At 39.0% G+C, this 26,840-nt stretch overlaps 2 protein-coding genes across 8 annotated transcripts in view; one reads left to right on the top strand and one right to left on the bottom strand.

The window, feature by feature from the left end:
• LOC126260252 (uncharacterized) overlaps positions 1-10,194 on the bottom strand; it is a 62,123-nt gene extending 51,929 nt beyond the window's left edge. The window contains exon 1 of one of the 4 annotated variants that reach the window (XM_049957578.1): positions 10,078-10,194. The gene's annotated coding sequence lies outside the window, so the exon portion shown is untranslated. Of the gene's footprint in view, positions 1-9,609; positions 9,966-10,077 lie in introns of those variants that run through there. The other 3 variants (XM_049957577.1, XM_049957575.1, XM_049957576.1) reach the window with 3 other exon arrangements.
• Positions 10,195-10,206: 12 nt separating this feature from the next.
• Positions 10,207-26,840, top strand: part of LOC126260251 (uro-adherence factor A) — a 138,579-nt gene continuing 121,945 nt past the window's right edge. For 2 of the 4 annotated variants that reach the window (XM_049957572.1, XM_049957573.1), the window contains exon 1: positions 10,207-10,362. The gene's annotated coding sequence lies outside the window, so the exon portion shown is untranslated. Of the gene's footprint in view, positions 10,363-10,385; positions 10,561-26,840 lie in introns of those variants that run through there. The other 2 variants (XM_049957570.1, XM_049957571.1) reach the window with 2 other exon arrangements.

Raw genomic sequence — 26,840 nt, 5'->3', positions numbered from 1 at the left:
ATTCTAACCCCCAGACCTACAGGGGTGCCACTGCAATGTGTCAATCACACCTGCCACTGCATTCTGTCAATCACAAAATAATTGTAATCGGCGTATGCAAGGCATGTCTGAAAAGTTATGTGAAGATAAAAGTTATGTGAAGTTAAAGGACCAAGTGTCACAAACAAAATATATTTATTGGCCCTCAAAGTAATCACCATTAGCTACAACACAGTTTGTAAGCTGTTGGAAACTGTCAGCAAATGCTTCTTGTGGCATCGCTCGAAGCACCATGGTACACACTGTTGAATATCTGCATCGCCTGTGAATGTACACGAAGAGCAGTGCTTACATTGTCTTCACTTATCTTCAACTCTTGTGATATTATTCTCAAAGACAGCTGTCAATCATCTGCAAGCATATGCCACACTCATTTGAAGATATCTGTGACTAAGTATGATGAAGCGAACACAGCCGTCCTTGACACCATCATTTCTGTCTCAAAACTGTTTAAACCACTCAAAGATGCAGTTTTTACTCACTTCTTCAACACCTTACACATGCACTAATATTCCATGAGTCTCCATTGCCTTTTTCCCTAATTTAAAGCAAAACTTCATTAACGTGTTGCTCCATTTTGCAATGCCACAAGTACAATGGCAGATGCTTGTGGACAATCAATGGCTGTCTTTAAGAATGAGAACAGATGGGTTGAGGATAAGCAAAGACAGTGTAAGCACAACTGGTCATGAACATTCGCAAGCATTGCCAATATTCTATAACACGTGAGCATGGTGCTTTGAGCAATTCTACAAGAAGTGTTTGCTGTCACTTTTCAACAGATTTACAACTGATGTCTGAAATGTGTAGCAGCTAAGAGTTATTACAACTGAACAGTGAACAGGAATACAACTGAAGAGTGAACATTTACTTTTGGAATACTGAGGGCCGTGAAGAAATATTTTATGAACAACATACACAGTAATAATAAAATAAGCTCATTCATTCTTAACCCTTCAGCCGTGGGCAATGGAGATGTGTGCATTCAGTACTGACATCTGCAGGCAGATTTGGGGGCCAGGGGCGCGCAATTATTGTGTCAGACGTAATTTCTGCTGTTTGCACAGTAATGGGGCGAAAATGTATGAGAAATTGGAGTAGAAGTCAGAGCCCACAACTGCAATGAGGTTGAAGGCAGAGAGCATATCAGCCATGAGTGCCAAAATCAGACCACAAGTCATGGACATCGGCCGCAGCCGGCCATCGCTCCTGCTTGATCAGTATCTCTCAATGGCAGCAAGACTTTCGTGACAGCGTCCTGGGTGTCAAGGCTCTGGGCCAGCCTTCAAAAAGCCACTCTGGCTCAACTGATTTCCACGTCATCGACAATTACGCCAGACCCCGATCATTGCCCTGTTCCAGATGGTTCGCTGTGGTCCACAAATGCAGCCCTTCCATCAATTCAGAGCCAGGAACCAGCATTTAAATACTGACCTATCCGAGTACAACATATTTGGCCACAACAGGGCCACACCTGGCGCCTTCTGTGTGTCAGCTGGGATTCCTCGCTGTGAACTCTGCCGCCACTGGTCCGCAAAGGACGGACCCCTGCCTGTCTGCCAAGTCCGAGCAGGCAATACCGTGCCATCTGCCTACCCCTGTTCCTCATTGTCTAGACTTTGACTCAGGGCACTGCCACTGCCATGCCACTGAAATGATTCAACCTTCCGCATTTAGAGAAGATATGGTGGCCACTCAGGACTGTAGTATGGCCACGTCCTGCTGTCACTGGCTTCCTTGCACACCAATCTCGCCCTTTACGTTGGTGTCAGATGGACTGTTGAAGATGGACATGAAGACAGTCAACTTGGAAGAGAGGAGCTTTCCAAAGGGAAAAGGGAAGTCAAAAGACAGAAGACAGAGTCCTTGAGAATATGGGACAGCAAGATATGTAAGTAACGGCACAAAACTTTTTTTCTTTCACTCATGGGATGCCCCACACCTTTTGATTTGACCTTTCCCTACTTTTTTCCATAATGTCAGTGTTGGATACTGTTTGGGAAAGGACCGAGGACTAAACCATTAACTCCAGTAATAAGCACCCAGTGCAATTTACCAGGGCACTCCGCCCCATGCACACAGTCACATCCTGTAGTAGGTTGGGATTGTCATAAAAAAGGGCAATATGCCAGCATGTACCCGTGGTCTAGGGGTAGCGTCTTTGATTCATAATCAAAACATCTTCGGTCCCGGGTTTGAACCCCGCCACTGCCTAAATTTTGATAAATAATCAGCATTGGCGGCTGAAGACTTCCGGCATAAGAAGTCAGCCTCATTCTGCCAACGGCCTTGTCAAAGAGGGCGGAGGAGCGGATAGAGGTTCAGGGCACTCTCTTGTCCTAGGGGTGGGAAATTGCCCCTAAAGGTGGAAGAATCAGCAATGATCAACGACATGAGGATGCACAAGGCAATGGAAACCACTGCATTAAAGACACGTAACGTGTATCCACAGGACATGTGGCCTGTAATTGAAGAAGTGTCATGATGATTTCTCCATTGGCAAAAGATTCCGGAATAGTCCTCCATTCGGATCTCCGGGAAGGGACTGCCAAGGGGGAGGTTACCATGAGAAAAAGATTGAATAATCAACGAAAGGATAACGTTCTACGAGTCGGGGCATGGAATGTCAGAAGCTCGAACGTGGTAGGTAAACTAGAAAATCTGAAAAGGGAAATGCAAAGGCTCAATCTAGATATAGTAGGGGTAAGTGAAGTGGAAGGAAGACAAGGATTTCTGGTCAGATGAGTATCGGGTAATATCAACAGCAGCAGAAAATGGTATAACAAGTGTAGGATTCGTTATGAATAGGAAGGTAGGGCAGAGGGTGTGTTACTGTGAACAGTTCAGTGACCGGGTTGTTCTAACCAGAATCAACAGCAGACCAACACCGACAACGATAGTTCAGGTATACATGCCGACGTCGCAAGCTGAAGATGAACAGATAGAGAAAGTGTATGAGGATATTGAAAGGGTAATGCAGTATGTAAAGGGGGACGAAAATCTAATAGTCATGGGCGACTGGAATGCAGTTGTAGGGGAAGGAGTAAAAGAAAAGGTTACAGGAGAATATGGGCTTGGGACAAGGAATGAAAGAGGAGAAAGACTAATTGAATTCTGTAACAAGTTTCAGCTAGTAATAGCGAATACCCTGTTCAAGAATCACAAGAGGAGGAGGTATACTTGGAAAAGGCCGGGAGATACGGGAAGATTTCAATTAGATTACATCATGGTCAGACAGAGATTCCGAAATCAGATACTGGATTGTAAGGCGTACCCAGGAGCAGATATAGACTCAGATCACAATATAGTACTGATGAAGAGTAGGCTGAAGTTCAAGACATTAGTCAGGAAGAATCAATAAGCAAAGAAGTGGGATACGGAAGTACTAAGGAATTACGAGATACATTTGAAGTTCTCTAATGCTATAGATACAGCAATAAGGAATAGCGCTGTAGGCAGTACAGTTGAAGAGGAATGGACATCTCTAAAAAGGGCCATCACAGAAGTTGGGAAGGAAAACATAGGTACAAAGAAGGTAGCTGCGAAGAAACCATGGGTAACAGAAGAAATACTTCAGTTGATTGATGAAAGGAGGAAGTACAAACATGTTCCGGGAAAAACAGGAATACAGAAATACAAGTCGCTGACGAATGAAATAAATAGGAAGTGCAGGGAAGCTAAGACGAAATGGCTGCAGGAAAAATGTGAAGACATCGAAAAAGATATGATTGTCGGCAGGACAGACTCAGCATACAGGAAAGTCAAAACAACCTTTGGTGACATTAAAAGGAATGGTGGTAACATTAAGAGTGCAACGGGAATTCCACTGTTAAATGCAGAGGAGAGAGCAGATAGGTGGAAAGAATACATTGAAAGCCTCTATGAGGGTGAAGATTTGTCTGATATGATAGAAGAAGAAACAGGAGTCGATTTAGAAGAGATAGGGGATCCAGTATTAGAATCGGAATTTAAAAGAGCTTTGGAGGACTTACGGTCAAATAAGGCAGAAGGGATAGATAACATTCCATCAGAATTTCTAAAATCATTGGGTGAAGTGGCAACAAAACGACTATTCACGTTGGTGTGTAGAATATATGAGTCTGGCGATACACCATCTGACTTTCGGAAAAGCATCATCCACACAATTCCGAAGACGGCAAGAGCTGACAAGTGTGAGAATTATCGCACAATCAGCTTAACAGCTCATGCATCGAAGCTGCTTACAAGAATAATATACAGAAGAATGGAAAAGAAAATTGAGAATGCGCTAGGTGACGATCAGTTTGGCTTTAGGAAAAGTAAAGGGACGAGAGAGGCAATTCTGACGTTACGGCTAATAATGGAAGCAAGACGAAAGAAAAATCAAGACACTTTCATAGGATTTGTCGACCTGGAAAACGCGTTCGACAATATAAAATGGTGCAAGCTGTTCGAGATTCTGAAAAAAGTAGGGGTAAGCTATAGGGAGAGACGGGTCATATACAATATGTACAACAACCAAGAGGGAATAATAAGAGTGGACGATCAAGAACGAAGTGCTCGTATTAAGAAGGGTGTAAGACAAGGCTGTAGCCTTTCGCCCCTACTCTTCAATCTGTACATCGAGGAAGCAATGATGGAAATAAAAGAAAGGTTCAGGAGTGGAATTAAAATACACGTTGAAAGGATATCAATGATACGATTCGCTGATGACATTGCTATCCTGAGTGAAAGTGAAGAAGAATTAAATGATCTGCTGAACGGAATGAACAGTCTAATGAGTATACAGTATCGTTTGAGAGTAAATCGGAGAAAGACGAAGGTAATGAGAAGTAGTAGAAATGAGAACAGCGAGAAACTTAACATCAGGATTGATGGTCACGAAGTCAATGAAGTTAAGGAATTCTGCTACCTAGGCAGTAAAATAACCAATGACGGACGGAGCAAGGAGGACATCAAAAGCAGACTGGCTATGGCAAAAAAGGCATTTCTGGCCAAGAGAAGTCTACTAATATCAAATACCGGCCTTAATTTGAGGAAGAAATTTCTGAGGATGTACGTCTGGAGTACAGTATTGTATGGTAGTGAAACATGGACTGTGGGAAAACCGGAACAGAAGAGAATCGAAGCATTTGAGATGTGGTGCTATAGACGAATGTTGAAAATTATGTGGACTGATAAGGTAAGGAATGAGGAAGTTCTACGCAGAATCGGAGAGGAAAGGAATATGTGGAAAACACTGATAAGGAGAAGGGACAGGATGATAGGACATCTGCTACGACATGAGGGAATGACTTCCATGGTACTAGAGGGAGCTGTAGAGGGCAAAAACTGTAGAGGAAGACAGAGATTGGAATTATGTCAAGCAAATAATTGAGGACGTAGGTTGCAAGTGCTACTCTGAGATGAAGAGTTTAGCACAGGAAAGGAATTCGTGGCGGGCCACATCAAACCAGTCAGTAGACTAATGGCGGGAGGGGGGGGGGGGGGGGGGGAAGCCAGCCAGTGCAGAGTGTCCTTGCCTGAGGCTTGGAAAACCTTGGGTACCATGTAAACTTCAGTGATCTTTTAAGGTGAAGTCAGAAGAGACATAAGAATTATTGCAGTAAGTACAGAATTGTATACAGTATATGTTTCTGGATGAGAATGGATGGTAGGAGTAACATGTATACTAGTATTTAAAGATAGGCATAATGTAGGATTCAAGATCATGGCTAATTAGGAGATGTAATCGGGAGAATGTGATGCCCAAGGAAAACAGTTACCAGGTACCACTTAGTTTGTTGAGATAAGTTTAAGCCGTGGTATAGAGCTGATGGATTCGAACTAGATTAACGAGTCGCAACAGTATTGTTTGCTTAGGTTTCACTGTCTTCATATCATACGGCAGTCTCAAAACAGCCAAAGTGCTAAGATACCACACGGACACGAGACATATCACTGGCCGTGATATCATCAGTTAAAGCACTCCTGGTCCCTTGAGAAACAATGTTTATAATAGCGGCAAACCCACTAGCAATAGCCCACCAAGTGAAAGCAGTGACATAGCGGGAAAATCTGTCAGACGTTGTAAGAGATGTGCATGTAAAAGAATTAAAGGTTTTTTTATTCTATGACACAGGTGGGGTTGATATAGTGCCTGAGGCTGGGAAAATGTTAAGTTTGGGTACATCACAGGTGCACCTGTTATACCACCTGTAGCTGGGTCAGTGGTATCAGAGAGCTCTTGAAGCAAGGCCACTGGATTACTTGTTTTCTCTCAGAATGAGAGGTATTTGTTTGTGAAGATATTGAGGTTTATTGTGATGTATTGGAGAAGTTAGAATTATAAGTATCACCTAAGTACATTGACGTATTTTGAGGATGTAAGTTCAGATAGATTAGTGAACTAACGTAGCCAATGTGCAGATGAGAACAGATGGACTCAGTGGTTGCTAGTAAAGGCAAATAATGCCCCATGAGCTACCATGAGCAAAGACTCTAAATATGAAATATAAAAGTGTAAATTATCTAGTCTTTTCACTTCAGTAAAATTCGAGGGTGAAGTTTCTTTGCAAAGGGGAGGAGATTGTACCAGGAAAAAACTATAGGACAACTAGGAGCAGAAATCACAGCCCAGAACTGCAACGAGGCCGCAGCCAGACAACAGATGCTGGTCACTGAACTGCGTGATCAGCTCCCTTGTCATCGGAACACGAGTGCCGAAATCAGGCCACAAGTGATGGACTTCGGCAACAGCCAGCTGTCACACCTGCTTCATTAGTGTCCCTCAGCAGCAGCAGCAGCAGCAGCAGCAGCAGCAGCAGCAAGACTTCCGTGACATTGTCCCGGGAGTCAATGCCCTGGGTCAACCTTCAAGAAGCTACTCCAGCTTGATTGACTTCCGGGTCATCGACAATTATGCCAGACCCCAGTCATTGTCCTGTTCCAGATGGTTTGCCATGACCAAATTCAGCCTTTCCGCAAATTCACTGCCAGGAACCGGCATTTAAACACTGGCCCAGCCAAGTACGACTTTTGGGCATAGCAGGGCCACACCCGGCAACTGCTGTGTCAGCCAGGATTCCTTGCTGTGAGCTCTGCCACCACTGATCCATGAAGGAGGAACCACTGCCTATCTGCCTGGGCAGGCAACAGCATGCCATCACACAACCATCCGCATTAGAGAAGACGTAATGGCTGCACGTGACTGTAGCAAGGTCGCATCTTGCTACCCCAACTTGCCTCGGATACCGGAGATACCAGTGCAGCACTCTGTCTCCCGAGCAGCGTGTGCACACTGCCGGCCATACGTCAACACTCACAGCTACAACATGGGAATGTTATGAAGGAACTCTGGACTATACCAGAGAATGGATCACAATCAGAAGAGTGCCTAAGCTGTATGAATTAGAGAAGACCTAATAAAGAGTAGTATCTTTACCAGGACCCACCGCTGCTGCTGCCCACATCCACTATCTTCAACAGAGAACCCAGCCTACACCCAGACAGCCTCTCTTTCACGTTTACATTGGTGTACCTTTCGCCTTTACAGCACATCGGACATCACAGTATTCCTTCCAAATACTTTGCTGTTGCTCTAGAATATCGTAGGCTGCTATTTTCCCATCAAATCTTTTTCTGTCGCTCTGAAATATTGGAAAATTGCCTGCGGTCAGAGGGTTAAGCAACTCTATTTGGTGCATTGCACTAGTTGATAATTTAACTCCAGAGGCAGAAAATGTTCTGTTACTAGCACAGCTTTGTCACATAAGAACTTTTTTCCTGTATTTGAAAACCCCTTCTCATTACTACTGCTTACAATTATTGATGCACTTGCTCACATCTTCTTTAGGTCTAATTATTTTGTTAACTGGAATTGGTGCACTTTCCTGGCATATGTGACACTTTGTATGTCACATTACTAATCTTGTAAATCATATTCCTAAGCATCACTAATTCAGTGAAACAATTTTCATAGCCTTGTGCAAAGGTACACTTAATTTGAGACAATTAGTCCATTGATGGCATAAAGTTTTATTCATTGTGAGTGAATTGTCTGTTTTGTGCATATTGATATAATTATTCATTGCTACTGATCGAATACCAGTAGCTGATAAAAAAATGTTATACTAGTAAAGTGGGGGTAATTGATTTTAAAAAATTGTGCCATCATCAAACCTGGCACACACACATTGCTTTTCCAAGCTTTACAATCCAAGTCTCACCTTCCTGGACCTCAGACGTTCAAACTATGGGCAAACTATTTTACCTGTTTCACCATTTCCCAGCTTCTGTAACTAAAGTGTATGTCAGCACATCATTGTTGACTATGTTTCATGTTATAAATTATCAGAAGCAAACTCTGTGTAAATCAAAGAACATTTTATAGCAGGTACCAATCAAAAGAGGTGGAGCAGCTGTTATGACAATGATCTCATATGCGAAATAATGGGGTTCACACTGTCTGGCCGTCCTGATCTGAGTCTTCTGTGGTTCTCTTACATCAGTTCAAGTATATGCCGAAATGGTTTCTTTGCCATGGCCATGGCTGACCTTCTGTCCTATCCTTATAGAGCATACTTATGTGTTCTGTGTATATTGTGGTAACAAGTTTATTGTGTTACCACAAGAAGTCCTGTATCATTGCGGGACGATCCTAGCATAAATAAAAAAATATCTATAATTTTAGTTTCGTAAAGACTGATACACGGTACCAGTACAAACAGAACCGTATGTACAAAATTTCAACTTCAATTAGAGAAAAAACCACATGAAAAGGATACATTGCTGTATTTACAGCTCCATAATTTTTTTATTTTAGTTTTTACACTTTTCACAATGTGTGTGTAAAAGCCAGCAAATTATACCTTTGTTTGGTTTCCACGTTAGACCTAGAAGTTCCCTTATTACTGGTTAGCGAAATCGGTTCATGAATTAATGAAGGCCTGAGGATACCTCAGTCAAATTGGATCGTGTCTGGATTAGATCTACCTGTAGTATTTGATACAACTCAAAACCAAAACGTCAAACCGACCAAGACTTCGGGGTTCACTACAAATCAGTCTCTCACATTACGTCACCTTCCAAACTAATCCAGGATCCGCACTAGAACAGTCTGTCACAACAATCTACATTCCAAAAGCTAACAGAGGAGAAAAATTTGTTTGTGCGCTCGTTTCTCTGTTTGTGTGTCTATGACACCAAACGCCACATCGGCATTACATTACGATTCGCAGAAGACACCCGGTATAGGTAGGTTCAGTTGAACCTTATTCCTAGTACTTTGGTGTTAAAACAAATTTCTGGGCTGACAGGTGTATTTGCAGCAATCCTACCGTTTTTCAATGTTCCAAGCAAAGTGCACGTTGTATATTTACTGACTATAAACTGAAAAATCTTGCATAATAGGCTCATATATTTATGAAACCCTAGTTGATTCTGCAGACTGATGTAAGGGGAACTGAAATTATTAATATTTCTAGGCGTGATTGATTTGTAACACATGTACCGGGACAAGGCATTTGAAAGTTAATTTTCGAGGCCATTTCTGTAGATTGTTGGTCGTTGATAATATTATTGAAAGTCTACGACACATTATTTCGTGCTTACTTTTAAGTTTCTGCGAGAATATTCACATTTTCACACTCTGTACTCTTACTTTGTAATGCGCAGTTATATAAGTACTTTAAAAATGACAATCTGAGGTATTCATTTGCTCACCGTTCATCACATTAGCTGCATAATACATCGACACAATACATTACCTTAGATGTTCTTTCTTTTTTTTTCCCTTTTCATTGGCTTCTATAATGCAAACTTTTTTGCCACTACAAATAAATGTACTGACACACATAACAAGGTAACATTATTTCTTCGTCGTTCATACTGTTTACGGCATACCTTCATATGTTTTCAGATCAAAATTATTGTAATTAGATTGCAAAACACAGTTGACTGCTAAAAATTTATTTATTAATTAAGTTCAAATTATTTCAGATTTTGGTCTTCTTTCGCTAGAAACCAGGATATGACATCGTCTGTTTATACTTATAAAACGTAAACCGAATGAAAACTTACTATCTTTTATTTGCGTTCCCTCATTAATATCTCTGCACAAAGTAGTTAGGGAATTGTGACTGTACTGTAAGGTCCAAGATGGTTGTTCTAACCTCCTTGCTGTACTGTCATTCTGCCAAGGAAAACAAAAGCAATGCAATCTTGTCATGTTTTGCCTACATTTCAAGGATTCGTTTAATTCGGAGATATAACTGTCAGGTGGTACTTTAACAAGATTAATTGAACAGTTACACCAGCGGAGACTTGTCTTTCTCATCCAGTGAGCACGAGGCATCTGCATGCAAGGTTATTGCTATTCCTAACGTCCTGTTTCACAAAGGCAATATACACGTAGATGGGTCTAAAATAGCTGTCTAAAGCTTAACACAGATATTACGTATTTTTCACTGAGGACGTTGAACAGAGGCAAATATCGTTTTATGGATTCGTGCCAGCAGTTTGATGTATGGGGGAAAAAAATTCCCATTTTTTACGATTGCGAAGGTATTATTTCCTTACCGTGTAGCAACAAGACAGAACGAATGTGCGACACCAGGTGTTTTTGTGTACTAAATCTTTGTCTGTTGACATTGCCGTATAGTTCTCACGAAAGTTTTACATTTGAGTCAAGTTCATTTCTTCTCTCGTTAGAAAGAGTATTTCATTGTCCTGTGTGGTAAATATATTTATATGTATGATGTGCACACGCTCCTCCCTATCTCGCCCACCTTATATGATGTCGTGAGAACTATATTATAATATATTTTAGACGTGATATCACTTACAGAATCTGCTATCATGTTTGGCGCTAATAAATTACTCTTGTCTTGGTCACCAGTATTTGTGTTTTACTCCTTGTGATGCGTTTTACTCTCAGCATCATCAGTTCTGTGATACAAAATATTACATGAGAAAAGATTGGAAACGATTTTGTGTACAATGACACAATATGCAAAATGTAAGACTAGGTGGGGAACAGTTGCCTGTACTTGATGCAATGAGTTCAGTTACACACCTTAATGGATACACAGTATCAAGTCAGTTATAAATTTTCTTTCTTAACATTAGTGTCCAAGGTTGTTCATACAATTAGGCATATCACAAATTAAACATCTTTTGCCAAAGATGGCATTAGAGACAATATCTGCGCCGGACCACAGAATGTGTGTGACTTGTGAACACTTAATTACACTCAATTTGCGAGTCATTGTTATGTATTCTACAGTATTTAAATAATAGATCACATTTTTCAAGAGATACATAGACATGAACATATGAATCTGTATGGGTTATGTAGCTGTCATTGATATCAGATATTTAAAAATACAGTGTTCCCCATAAGACATCAAGATATACAAATTTAGTAATTTTCAATAAAAAAAGAAGGAACCTTTATTAAAAGAGTCTATGTTGTTAGCCAAATAGTGAGGCAACAGGAACCTTTTTGATGGTAACCTGTAAAGAAGGTGTGTTTTCTTTAATTGTACCATTGTCAGTGCTAAACATAAATTATCATGTAGTCACAGGGCAACTTTTGCTTTGTTCCGTAGAAGAGGCATATTTTCGTATTGTTCTATCCAATAGACTTTTTGTATTACTGTTGATTACCATGGTTTTATTGTAGTGCACATATTCATTACATGTGCTTGTTCATTTTATTTATTCATCCATAGACCATTTAGTACAATAGCATTTAACATATCACAGAAGTAATATATGTGTAAATGAAACATTATCATAGTAAGAAGGTATATGGAAAACCCAAGTCAGGATGGCTGGCAGAGAAATAAACTCCGCCTCCCGAATGCAAGTCCTCTACTTTAAGACTGGTGTAGCCACCTCACTCGATAAATCATTGGAAGGGGAATCACAAATACAATGTCTACATTGTGATTGCAACAAGCACAAGAAGTAAAACAGTGAACAAGAAATTTTGAAAATAAAAGCAATGCTTAAAAAATGAAAACACGTTAAACAACTCTGCTGAAAAGTACAACATGCACAGTAAGTAAATCAGTGATGTAGCTAAATCATGAAACATCAATATAAAACACCCCTGAAAAAATAAAAACACATGAGCACATTTTACAGTGTCATTGAAAAGTATAATGCATGAACACATGGAAACATGCCAACACTATATCCATAGCAACTATGCTAGTATCACATCCCTTCTCAGAGGGCATGTATTACACTGCATCTGAAATTGGAGGGACAGAAAACAAACAACAGAAACAATGTTTGCAATGAAAACACAGCATAGGTGGTACATCAGTTAGGCCTAATAGAATCAAAAGAACTCCACAAATGAGAGTGTAGTATTCCTGTAAGCTAACCTTCGTTTACGTCGTTGAAACACCTCTCAACAAGAAATGATTTTAACACTGCTCTAAAAGCCACTTCTATCTCCAACCTCTTTATGTATATTGGCAGTGCATTTTAAAGAATGACATTAAAGTGGTTTACATGTATTTCAGTTCAATCTATTCTAACTTGTACTATATGGAGGGATCCAAAGCTGCGAGTGTTATAACTGCAGTAATTGTGGTAAATGTGTCCAATTGTTGGAAGAAAGAAGAGGTTGCAACCATTTACAACAAGGGTAATAACCACAAAACTATAAGGGACATATTCTGATATCAAACATAATGAGGAGGTATCTCAGACAGAACAACTTCCTCCATGGCATCCATCATGGATTCCGAAAACATCGATGATGTGAAACTCAACTCACACCTTTCTCGTACAAAAGCTTTATACTAAGGCAGTCAGATAGATGCAGAATTTCTTGATTTCTGAAAAGCATTTTACTCGCTACCATATCTATGCTTATTGTCAAAAGTATGATCATATAGTGTATCATGTGAAATTTATGACATGACAGGATTTTTTGGTAGGTAGGGCACAGCAGGTTACCTTAGAAGGAGAGTCATTGTCAGCTGTAGAAGTAACTGTTGGTGCTCCCCAAGGAAGTGTGTGGAGACCCTTGCTGTTTGTATTGTATATTAATGACCTTGCAGACAGTATTAATAATAAACTTGACTTTTTGCAGATGATGCTGTTATCTATAATGAAGTACTGTCCAAAAGAAGCAGCATAAGTATTGAGTCAGATCTTGCTAAAATTTCAGAGTGGTGCAAAGATTATTAACTTGCTTTAAATGTTCAGAAATCTAAAACTGTGCTCTTCACGAACAAAAAAACTTAGTACCCTATGACTATAATATCAATAAGTCAGTGTTGGAATTGGCCAACTCACAAATACCTGGGTGTAACACTTTGTAGGTATATTGTATGGAATGATCACTTAGGCTCATTAGTGGGTATAGTAGGTGGTAGACTTTGGTTTATTGGTAGAATACTGGGGAAATGCAGACAGACTACAAAGGAAATACCTTACAAATAACTCATGCGACCCATTCTAGAATGTTGCACAAGTGTGTAGGACCTGTACCAGATACGTTTATTCTGGGATACTGAATGTATATAGGTTTGTTTAACCCATGGAAGAGTATCACAGAGATTCTGAAGAAACTGCAGGAAGATTCTTGATGACGGATGTAATCTATCTCGAGAAAGCATACACACAAAGTTTCAAGAATCATCTTTAATTGATGACTGTAGGAATATACTACAACCTCTATGTATTGTTCTCATAGGGACCATGAGGACAAGATTACAATAATTATGGCACATTCACAGAGGCATTTAGTAATAATGCTGCCTGCGCTCCATATGCGACTGGAAAGGAAACAAACTCTAATAACTTGTGCAATGGGATGTACACTCTGCCATGCATTTCACAGTGGTTTGCAGAGTATAGATGTAGAGGAATTGGTTTGCAGGTCTGAGAGTCTAGTTCTTGTCCTCAAGACACATTTGTATATGTACAAGGAGCGTATACAGTAATCAAACATTACTTTTTAAATAGGGGCACGCAGTAAACCCTAGCAGAGCTATTTGACAATAAATAGGGGCTCGCAGTAAACCCTAGCAGAGCTATTTGACAAGAATTGAATACCTCTTTTCTGTAATGTAAAAATTTGATTTAATCGACTATTAATCTAACTCCAGAAAACCATTCGATAAGCCACAAAGGACTATGAATAATTATAATAAGCAATTCTAGCACCATCTGAAAAGCAAACTTTAGAAATAATTCTCAGAGCAGAACACACAGAACTGAGTTGCTGGAAGAGTTTAGTTACATGGTTTTTCCAGTTTAAGTCTTGGTCAACTTACATTCCAAAACATATTTTGCATCATACCCTTTTAACTCATTTCTGCCCAGTACCAGATGGCGATCTTGGTTTTGACTGATCTATCCAAATAATATAAATGTAGTTCATTTTCTTTATATTAAGGCTCAGCCTATTGGCGTAAAACGAAGACTGCAATAACTTGAGGACTTGACCGGTTGTATTGGACAGAGATTCCTTAACATCACTTACTACTGCACTAATGTCATCTACAAACAGAATGATCATGGTTGCAGTTTCTGAGGTGTGTGTCATTTATATAAATAAGGAACAGAAGGGGGCCTAACACACTAACCTGGAGTATGCCATTTTTGACTTTCCTTGCATCAGATAATAATCTGATTTTGTGATTAGCATGAGCTGATGTGAGCTCCACAACCTATGATCTATTTTGCAAATATGATTGATACTACTTGTTTTCTATTCTACATCTACATACATACTCTGCAATCCACCATATGGTGCGTGGCGGAGGGTACCTCGTACCACAACTAGCATCTTCTCTCCCTGTTCCCCTCACAAACAGAACGAGGGAAAAATGACTGCCTATATGCCTTTTATCTCCATTACTTCCAACTCGTGCAAAAGAATTTCGTGACAAACCATATCAAAAGCCTTCAAAAGATGTAAATTAACTCCTACAACACTATTGTTGTTATCCTTACTTGTAACCAGTTCATCAGTGTAATCATATATCACTCTTGCTGTACTTCTACCTCTTCGAAAGCCATGCTGATTATTATTCAGTAGGCTGTAGACGTCTAAGTACTGGGCAATTCATTGTTTCAAAAATCTGGCAGTTGCTTTACAGAATACTGAGAGGAGTTGGTAATTTTGAACTTTATGTCTATTCCTTCGACCATAGATACTAGTAGACTGGCCTTGCTGTGCAGAAGCTATAGGGCTGGTGTGGCTCCAACATAAACCACGTGACTGTTGGCAAAACGTGGCGGGATTTCAAATCAGCGGTCTGCCATCCTATGCTTGTATCGTATTTTACCCACATTTCTCAATTGACTGCGAAACGCTTCCAACAAAAATTACTTTTTTATTTGCAAAAAATTATGTCAGAACTAAATTTGACCTGGATTTGTTCACAGTACCATTTATAAAATCTAAAAAATAGATCGAACGCCCCTTTGGTGGGCAGTGGGACGAAGTTACTATAAACTATCAATTAAAGTAAAATGTCGTTAAAATTCTTTTAAACAGTAAGAGTGGGCTCGTGTGAAAACTTTAAACATTGGATTCGCCACATTTCGAGCTCTAGTCACTTATAAAAGAAAATGGGATATGGGAATTCTGTCGACTATAGGTGCCAAAATTGTCGACTTTAGGAGAAGGTCCATTTTAGAGTATCAATTTTAGGTGCACTTCAAAAGTTCAGTTCCTACTATTTTTACAAAAGTTTAAACTATCAGTTTAAAAAAAAAAATGATATTTTAGATGACAGGTGAGACTTCGAAGTTTCAGAAAATAATTTTGGAGTCTACGTTTATTTAATAGTATTAGGAGGTAGAAAAACATTCTCTTAATGTGTCGACTATAGGTGCTCTTACTTTATTATAATCTCACATGTATATACAAAAAGGCGCGTATGTGCAGATGGCTGAAAGTTTTTCTGTTTCAGGGCCTGTTTCCAAAGCTGCCTTCAGTTTTCATCCTTAGGAAACCTATGAGTAGGAACGAGAAACAGTTATAATTACTTCTGTAACCGAATTATCACAGATACTTTCCAAAGTGTAATATGAGTCTGACTTCACAGGCATCACTTTCAACACTTTAATTTACGTTATACTCTATTTCAAGTGTAAAAAAAATATAAAAGTCACTTCAGCAGATTTCAATAAACGCATCTGCACTATCATAGAAACACGCGTGAAATGTAATGCCATTTCCCCCGACAAAACGCTGAGTATAGCCATAAGCGCAACACGAAACAACCATGTTTTGCCAACATTCACGTGACTTTAACCCAGAGATGTTGGAGCCACGAAAATGACGTCAGGGCCAGTCTATTATATTTATGGTCGAAGGTCTATTCCCACTCTTGAATAAAGGTAGGCCTATCAGTTTTGATATTTTTAATCTTTGGGGGAACCCTCTGTCAGTGAATGATAAATTCAGAATGTGAGCAAACGGCTTTGATTTGTGAAGCAGTACAGATTATAAGTGACACTACCACATCTACACCTGCTGACATTATGCATTTGAGGCTTTTAATCACCTTCACTGCTTCATGTTCATTAGTTGGAACTAAGCACATGCTGTCTGCTGATGTGCACAACCCAAGTTTATCCTGATTTGTGAAATCTAAACCCAAGTTTTTGAGAAGCATTTATAAAGTAATCATTTATGTAATTTGGCAAGTCTTTTTTGCCAGTGTTGACATCATCAGTATTTGCAATTGTTATTTCCCATTCTTCATATATCTTCCCTGTTTCACTTTTTACAATGTCCCATGCAGATTTTGATTTGTTGCCCAACATTCTTATGATGTCATCATGTCTATGTAGCGTTGCCTTTGCAATTACCTGTCAGTATATTTTCTCTCAAGTCTTTAAATGTTCTATAAACTGAGGATCTGTGGATGTGTTCAATTGAGAACTAAGCATTTTTAAAGTCCTTCAGGAAATCTTAATCCCTGACACAGTCCCGGAACTAGATGTAGTGATCTGACATGAATGGACTGTAATCAATATTTTAGGCAAACACATTTCAAAATTGGACATGAGTATTGAGGAAAAAGCACTATTAGTACATGAGTGTGAAAGCACTTCTAACGCAGATTCATTACTGAGACTACCAACAAAACTAGCAAAATTTTCCACAGAATATCAAAATGTTATGAAAAGGATAACTTGCTATTGACCATAAAGATGACACATAGAGTTACAGATTAGCATGACTAAAAGACTGTTACATATAAGCTTTCAGCCAAATCCTTCTTCAGAAAACAAAAACATGCTCACATTCACATGAACAAGTGTACCTCACACACATGACTGTTATCTCTGGCCACTCCATCCAGAAAGCTTGTGTGTAATACTCTTTTTTTTTGTGCCTATCTGCAATTCAATATGTCATCTTTATGGAGAGTGCAATCTATCCTTTTCATAATGTTAAAGAAGTACATTCCTTTCTTTCACTGGTGTAGCTGGAATTTTAAGGATGATGGCATTATAATTGGATAGCCCTAAGTCAGTATTAATAGTTTCTAGATCTGTGTTGTTCACATTTGAAAGTATATTGTCTATAAGACTTTCTGTTCTGTTTTTGAAAGCATAATGTAACTGGACAGATAGAAAAATATACTCATCAAAAGGTAACAGGAGAACACACATGTAAAGATATTGAAATTTGCAAGCTATCGGAGCCAGTGGCTCCTCCTCCTGGCAAAAGGGCTATAGGAGAAGGAAGAGGGGTGAAGGAAAAGGACTGATGAGGTATAGAAAATGGAGAGAGTTTGGATAAGTTGCCCAGAATCCCATGTCAGGGGAGACTTAGCAGATGGAATGAGAAGGAAAGACTTTTGGGCGACTTTTCCAAACTGTCCCCATTTCCTGCACCTCAACAGTTCTTTTCCTTCATCTCTCATCCTTCCCCGTCAACCCTTGTGCCAGAAGAAGGAACCACTGGCTCTGAAAGCTTGCAAATTCCAATATTATGTGTTTTCTTTTATTGCCACCTCGTGGGTAAGTTTCGTTATCTATCCAGTTACATTATATTTTCAAAAATTAATTATTTTGATATATTTTTCCATTCTATTTGTTGTTCTTGTGGGGTTATGTTAAAGCACAACAGTGATGGTCATCACTAAACTACCAATGACATATAAGTTACTCAGCAGTTTCTAATCTGTAAAAATTGTGTTATGATAATTGTTCAATTTTTAGTGTGGTATAGATGTTGCCTATGATGCCATCTTGTGGCAAAAGACATTAATTTTGTAACATGCTGGATGGTGTGAGCCAATTTGGCTGCCGTTTGCAGTTGACTAGATACTATGTAGCAGCTGAAGTATATAAAAGAACTCAGTGCTTCATGTACAGACAATTGTTCCTCCAACTAATTTTAGGTGGTATTTTGCATATTGCGTCATTGCACAGAAATCTGTTTTCCATATTTTTTCATGCAATATTTTATACCACAGATCTGATGATACTAAGCAAAACCTATCAAAAGAAGTAAAAAAATAAAAAGAATTATTGTCAACCAAGACAAGAGTAATTTATTAGAGAAGGAAAGTTGCTACTCACCATATAGCGAAGATGTTGAGTCGCGATAGGCACAACAAATGATGCACACAATTATAGCTTTCAGCCATTAAGGCCTTTGTCAGCAATAGACACACATGCACACACACACACACACAAATGCAACTTGCACACACATCTGCAGTCTGAGACTGCCTGTGTGTGTGTGTGTGTGTGTGTGTGTGTCTATTGCTGACAATGGCCTTAATGGCTATAATTGTTTGAATCTTTTTGTTGTGCCTATCGCGACTCAGCATCTCCGCTATATGGTGAGTAGCAGCTTTACTTCTCTAATATTGTTACATTCCATCCTGGGTTTTCCACTGTAGTCTTGCAGCAGCATGACATTAGAATGTATGGCATATGTTGTTGAAATCAGTATCATTTATTTTTGAAAAAAATCAAGCATTTTACTTGATATGTCAATATGTAACAAGTTTTTGTTAAACAGGAGTAGTTACTGGACATTTAGTTTGGGGGGGGGAAAAAAAAAAAAAAAAAAAAAGCCCCTGTTACTCTTCCTATACTACTCTTACTATCTAATACTTGAAACAAAGCATTTTAACTTTACATAGACCACTATTGGGTGTACACATACTGGTAAAACCAAGATCTATCTGATACAAATGTTAAGAGTTAGGCAGAATTTATATTCCTCTGTAATTTAGCCACTTTGACTTATTTTGTTGGACAAATAACACTACTCACCTACTCCTTTTAATGTTTCATTCTTCTAACCTAATTCCTTCTGCAACAACTGGTTTAATCTGATTACATTTCATTGCCCTTGTTTTACTTTTGTTGTTGTTCATCTTATAACCACTTTCAAGACATTATTCATCTCTTTCAGGTGCTGTTCCAAGTATTTTGCCATCTCCTTGGTAAACCTCAAAAATTTTATTTCTTCTCCCTGAATCTTAATTCCCATTTCCAAAATTTCTCCTTTGTTTTCCTTACTGTGTGTTCAACGTACAGAGTAAGACTGGGGATAGGATACAACCACATCTTATTCCATTCTCAATTACTACTTCCATTTCATGTCCTTCAACCCTTATAACTGCAGTCTGGGTTCCGTACACGTTGCAAATGACCTTTCACACCCCGTATTTTATCCCTGCTATGTCCAAAAGTGTAATCCATTCAACATTGTCAATAACTTTCCTTTCTTTAAATCGATAAATGCTACAAGCATAGATTTGCATTTCCTTAATACATCTTCTGAAGTAAGTCATAGGGCCAGTATTGCCTAGTCTTTTTCTCAAATTCTCCAGAATCCAAACAGATCTGTTCTGAGGTCCACTTCTATTAGTGTTCCTGTTCTTCTGTAAATAATCTGTGTCACAATTGTACAACTGTGGGCATACTAAAGTAATAGTTTGGTAGCATTCACACCTGTCAGCACTTGCTTTCTTTGGAATTGTAATTATTACACTCTGATTGAAGCTCAAGGGTGTTTTCCCTGTCTTGTGAATCTTGTATATCAGGTGCAATATTTTTGTCATGGCTGACTCTCCCAAGTATCTCAGTAATTCTGAGGGAATGTCATCTACTTCAGGGGCCTTGCTTCAATTTGGGTCATTCAGTATTCTTGCAGTACTATTATCACCCATCTCATCTTTATTTACTTTCTCTTCCCTTTCTATATTAGTCTTTAAGTTCATTTCTGTTGTATAACCATTCTATTTATTACTTTCACTTGTCACCTTTCCCTTCTTTACTTATTTCTGGCTTGCTGTCAGAACTTATGATATTCATATAGCTACTTCTCCTTTCCCCAAAGGTCTCTTTTTAATTTTCTTGTTTGTAGAATCTCTTTCCCGTAGTCACACATGCTTAGACGACTGTACTTCTTTCCTCTAGCAGTTCCTGTTTTGCCATTTTTCACTTTCTATCACTCTCATTTTTTAGATGTATGTATTCCCTTTTGGATGCTTCATTTTCAGCATTTTTATATGTTCTGCTTTTGTCAGTTACATTAAATACCTTGTGTTTTATCAGATGATTTGTAGTGGACATTATCTTTTTGCCTATTTAATCCTCGACTGCCTTATCTGTTTCATTTCTGAAAGCCACTCATTCCTCTTCTATTGTATTTTTGTCACCTGAAATAGCCAGTCATTGCCTAATGCTCCCTTTGAAACTCTTAACAATCTCTGGTTACTTCAATTTATCCAAGTCCCATATCCCAATTTTTCTACATTTCTCTCCCTAATTTCCTACATTTCCGCAATTTCTTCAGTTTTAATCTCTAGTTCATAACTAGTAAATTGACCATATACCACATCTACCCCTAGAAATGTTTTGCAGTTAAAAATGCATTTTCAAAGTCTCTGCCATGCCATTATATAATCTATCTGAAACCCTCCATCATCTCCAGAGACCTATACAACCTTTCATGATTCTTAAATTAAGTGTTACCAGTCACAGTTAAATTTTTGTCTAATTTGATCATTTGAAGAATTTCTTTAGCTCATCATAAAATCTTTCAGTCCTTCATATTCTGCTGAGTTAGCGTGTATATATATTTGTAGGTCTACTTTTGTCATAGGTGTTGCCTTTGTGTCTAAAATGAATCAGATGATAAAAGGTATGTAGTGGACCCCCTTGCACTTTTTGTGCTTTATGTAGGGTATATGTACTTAATATACATCAAAACACTCGTTGGCAACTCGAATGTATGAGGTTTGGAACATAAATAGTGGCAACTATTTATTCACAACTGATACAAAAGAGTTACATGTTTGCACCTGTTACTGTCCTTCAAAGTAATTACCAACATTGTGCAGAACCTGTTGCCAGCGATGTGGAAGGTGTAGTATACCATTAGCAGAGCCTGTTCTGTTGATGGTGCGAATGGAGTGGTCTACTGCCTGTCGAATCCCTGGTACAGCTCTGAAGTGAATGCCACGAAGTGGTTCCTTCATCTTCAGAATAAAATCAAAGTCACAAGGACTTAAGTTCGGGGAGTATGGTGGATGGTACAGTACTTCCCAGTCCCATCGACTGAACAGAGCAGCCACAGCTTGCACTGTATGCGCCCGCGCATTGTCGTGAAAGATGATGTGTGGGTTGCGCAGAAAGTGTCACTGCTTCTTTCGCAAAGCTGGTCGCAGGTGATGCTCCAAAAATGAACAGTAATGCTGCGCATTGATGGTCTGTCATGGAGAAAAGTAATGCATTAGGATAACACCATCACAGTCGTATATGAGAATCACCATAACTTTCAATCGCTCCATTCGTACCATCAACAGAACAGGCTCTGCTAACGGTATACTACACCTTCCACATTGCTGGCAATGAGTTCTACACAACACTGGTGACTACTCTGATGGACAGTAACAGGTGCAAACATGTAACTCTTTTGTATCGGTTGTGAATAAGTAGTTGCCACTATTTAAGTTCCAATCCTCCTATGTTATTTGAAAATTTATCATGCAGCTTCAGTTATTATGATGAAAAGTGCATTAAATATGGCACAAATGTGAAAATTATGCTACACTTAAGGTCAGTTGCTACCACAACTTTTATTTGGCGTTCACATTTGTTGATTTTGCAATCAAATTATTGCCTTTGAACCTAACCTAGACCTCGGACTACACTACTGATCAATCTGTCACCATAGCCAAAATTTCTTAAGGGAGGGTTAATATCACACTTTAGCTAAATATGATACATTCTGAAATCATTGTTTTTTTCTATCAGCTTCAGCATAAAAAAAGAAACATAATAAGATTATTTCATTCACAAATGTGTTCCTTGAATTCCATCATGAAGGATATGGAATGAGTCAAGTTGTACATTTACAGGTGGAAGCAGCCATGTAGGTTACATGTGTAATGTAGGTGTATACAGTCAACAAGTTATGATCAGTGCTAATCTGCTTGTACTAATATATAAAGCCACTGCTCCTCTTCTGTTACTAAGAGGCCGCTGTTTTCATGTACTACTCCACATGAAGCATTTATGTAACTGATTTCACAGAGCACATACCAACCGCCTATAGATCTACTGCAAAAATTAAAAATTTGATGTGAAATTGAATTTATATCCCCCTGCTGAAATATCCTGAAAATAATATTCTTGCTGATAATGTTCTCTTTTACTGTGTTTTGGAATATTTGTAGGTTTACAATTTCTTGCTTAATGTCGAAGGGTAACCTGTATAGGCTTTTATTCATTTATTCATCTATTTGTGTATTTACTGTTTATTTAGTCTGACTAGATTAGTGCCTTAAGGCCCTCTTTTGCATCTGACCAGGAGCAACACATACCAAAAATTTTACAAAACCGTGGCAATAATAATAGTACTGATGATGATGATAATGATGACATTAATAATAATAATAATAATAATAATAATATTTCTTTCTTTTCTCAGACGTTATGTCTGGTCAAAAATGGAAAGTGACGCGGACCTTGATGGAGCGTGACTCCCTTTTAACTGTACGGTATATGTTATATTGCATTTAGGAACTTTCGGGTAATTGAACATGTATCAATAATTACGGATTTATGTAGTTGTATATATAAGTTTGGATGTAGCTGTATTGCATTGATGTACTGGTGGATATTGTGTGGTATAACTACAGCAGTCATACCACACAATATCCACCAGTACATCAATGCAATACAGCTACAGCCAAACTTATATATACAGCTACAGAAATCCGTAATTATTGATACATGTTCAATTACCCGAAAGTTCCTAAATGCAATATAACATATACCGTACAGTTAAAAGGGAGTCACGCTTGATCAAGGTCCGCGTCACTTTCCATTTTTGACCAGACATAATGTCTGAGAAAAGAAAGAAATAATAATAATAATAGGTGGTGGTGGTGGTGGTGGTGGTGGTGGTGGTGGTGATAGTGGTAGTGTAGTAGTAAAGGACATTTAAAGTGATATAAACTAGCTTAGCACATTTGAAGCCATGTTAAGTATTATCAGAAGTGGAGTGGGTAAAGGAACAGGAGAAGATTGAAATGACAGTGACCATGGTTGTTAGGAAAGAACAGAATATAAACAGAGAACTCTGCAAAAAAGGGGTAAGGAAAAGTTCTGGGGGAGGGGGACTGAAAAGAATGAGCTGCAAAGAATGTAGGGGAGAAGGCTATTGTGATAGGAGATGGTCCATTAACATAGTCTTTTGAAGTTTGGAAGGAATTTAATTTCTCTAATGTTCTGAGGAAGATTGTTCCAAAGTCAAATTTCTAATACAGGGAATGATTTAGAAAACATGGCAGTTCTATGTGATGGTACAGAAACAATTTTACTTTCTTGAGAATGAGTATTTCTGCTGTGTGTCCAGATAGTGGAGTTAAGGGTTGAAGACAAATAAGAGGGAGCACAGTGGTTGAGAAGACAATAGAGCAAACATAGAATATAATAATTTTACCACTTATTGGCATGTAGCTGTGATAACGGCAAGTAGACTGGTGTGATATGGTCAGAGAAATATATGCCACATATGTATCATACACAGGCATCGTCAACAGTTCTGGCTTGCATGAGCTTTCATATAAAAGTACTTGGAGAATGGCATCACCATAGTCAAGTATGGGAAGTATTAGTGTCTCTATGAGCTTCTTTTTAAGCTTGAAAGGAAATAATTTTTTATATTTCTTTAGCAAGTAAAGCAACACTGACTCCTTGTAGTAGATTGCAGTTGGATGTTCAGTCCAGTGTAAATGATGGTCCAGAATTATCCCCAATCCTTGCAGAAGGAGAAAAAATTATTTTGGGATTAATGGCTTTTGCACCTAAATACAAAACTCCACTCTGAATCTTTAGCCAGCTCCTATAACCTGTACAGAAATTAGTTTCATTTCTAGTATTATGGTCTTGAATTGCACAGTTTGTCCTGAATTTGCTCTTGTTACTAACCACAAGTACTATTAGGTAGTCTGTATGTTGTCATATAAGTGTATCAAAACTAAGGTCCGCAAAGAGACTTCTGCAACATGGTATAAACTTGACTTAATGTTGAATATAGGGCTCGTACATCTGCTGCTCAATCACATAGATCAGATCCCACAATATGTCTTTGAGGCAACTGTTCGACATCATCAGGTGGTTACTATTGGAAAGTAGCACATGCGAACAACTATTGTGAGGTGGTCTTCTATGCCAGCTCTTCCTGGAAGTCAAGCACAGGCAGTTGGGCAGCTTCCAGATGGATTATGGTAGTGTGTTCACGGCCTACCACATGTACTCTGGGTCATTGGTGGTGCTGCAGCTGGGTAATACTGGCTGGGAATGAAATCAAAATTGGTAGCTAGGTGGGTCCTGCATTATGCTTCTGAGGGGCTCTTTTTTTCCTATATATCCAGGCTCTAGTTTGTTGGAAATGCAAGTTCCAGAATGTATACACATATTTGCACATTGATACTGTTATAAATACTGTCACATTGTAAACAGACTCACAAGTTCAAATATGAAAGCAGGGTTATCAATGAAGTACACCACTGAAAGCATGTTTATTGTGAACACCATTGTACAGCCAGAACATAGCTGAATTCGTGGAGAACATTGCTGCTTATACAGACATCAAATATTTCAGAATATACAAATATTACAAACACTAGAAATTTTGAGAACCTTCCAGAAGTGATTAATACCAAATAACAAACAACTGCTGATAATCAGGTTTGAACTGGTGACCTGCAGCCTGCCAGTTAGCATTGCTCCTTCTCCTGGAGAAACAGTGACCCACTGTTTCAGAAGTTTTTATTGGCGCCAACTACAGCACCTTGGATGTAGGTGTTACCAACGGTCCTCTGTGTGGCAGCACTGGTGGAGTTTAAATTTTAGTCATGTCGTCACATCATTTTTCACTATGATGAGCATTAGAAATAGCCACTCCTGTTGAAGCTTCTTGATCACTGAGGAGATCTTTAGTTTCCATGAATGAGAAACTGCTGTCATTGATTTGCATCTCTGGACTGTAGTAAGGCTTCATATGAGGAACATGTATGATGTCTCTGCACTTTTATCTTCTTGACGAAGGGCCATAATACTCAACTTTATAAGTGATGTCCGACTAGTGACAAAGGAGCAACTTTTCCAATTTTCCCACTTTGTGCATATGTGTAAAACCAATTCCAAGTCTCCAGGACTATATGCCACTGCTTGGTGTTGTAGTGCCCTCGGTCTTTCTCCTAGGTGCCCAAAATGTGTATAAGCACCAGCTGCCTTGCATCTTTGGTCCTGGTGATGATGAGTTTCACCTAATCATTCTGAGTGTCATACGGTTGAAACAGGAATGTGGTCTCCATTGTTGTTTCAGCCTCATGACCATGGAGCAGAAAGAATGGTATGAAGCCTGTAGTGTCTTGCTTCACTGTGTAGTAAGTGAAGTTATAACAAACAGTATTGTATGCCAGTCCCTCTGTTCATCATCAACATACAATGAGAGCTTATTGCCAACATCTTATTAAAGTTCTCATTTGAGCCCCTACAGTTTCATGAAGTTCTGATAGGTGGCAGCACTATATGTAACCTTCAAAATGGTGCCTGTAATGGAGATGGGTTCGAAGCAGAAAGCTGTCATTGAGTTTCTTTTGGCAGAAACCAGAGCATTGCAGATATTAGGAGGTGCTTGCAGAAGTCTGTAGAGACCTGCCAGTGAACAAAAGTGTGATGAGTTGTTGGCCAACAAGGTTATGCAAACCTGTCCGATCTCCCATGTGCCAGCTGGCCGCACACAGCTATGACTCCTGCAATATTGGAATGTGCAGAAACTCCCATTTGAGGTGACTGCAGGTCACAGTCAAACACCTCACATGTCAACTGGATGTCTCTGTTGGTAGTGCCGACTGATCTGTCCACCAGTTGGAGTACTTAAAGGTGTGTGACCACTAGCTTCCTCGCTGCATAACAGAAGATCATGAAGAGCTACAAAGGACCATCTGCAAAGGACTTCTTGTGCTTTACGAGGGTGATCATGAAGTTTTTTTGTCGAACATTGTCACATGTGATGAAGTATCGGTTCATCACTTCGAAGCAGAAACAAAATTGCAATCCATGTAGTGGTGTTCTAACACCTCTCCTCCAAAGAAAGAGTTCAAAGCCACTCCCTCAGATGTTAAAATCATGGCAACTGTCTTCTGAGACTGTGAAGGAGTTATTCTGTTTGATGTTCTCCCTAATGGTGCAATATCAACTCTGAAGTATATTGTGCTAACCTCAGGAAATTTAAGAAATTATTTCAGCACGTTTGTTGCCACAAAAATGCAAACAAACTTCTCCTTGTCCATGACAGTGCAAGGCCT

The sequence above is a fragment of the Schistocerca nitens genome, chromosome 5 (assembly GCF_023898315.1).
Source record: "Schistocerca nitens isolate TAMUIC-IGC-003100 chromosome 5, iqSchNite1.1, whole genome shotgun sequence".
Taxonomy (NCBI): domain Eukaryota; kingdom Metazoa; phylum Arthropoda; class Insecta; order Orthoptera; family Acrididae; genus Schistocerca; species Schistocerca nitens.
This window is presented reverse-complemented; position numbering and strand designations above follow the sequence as displayed.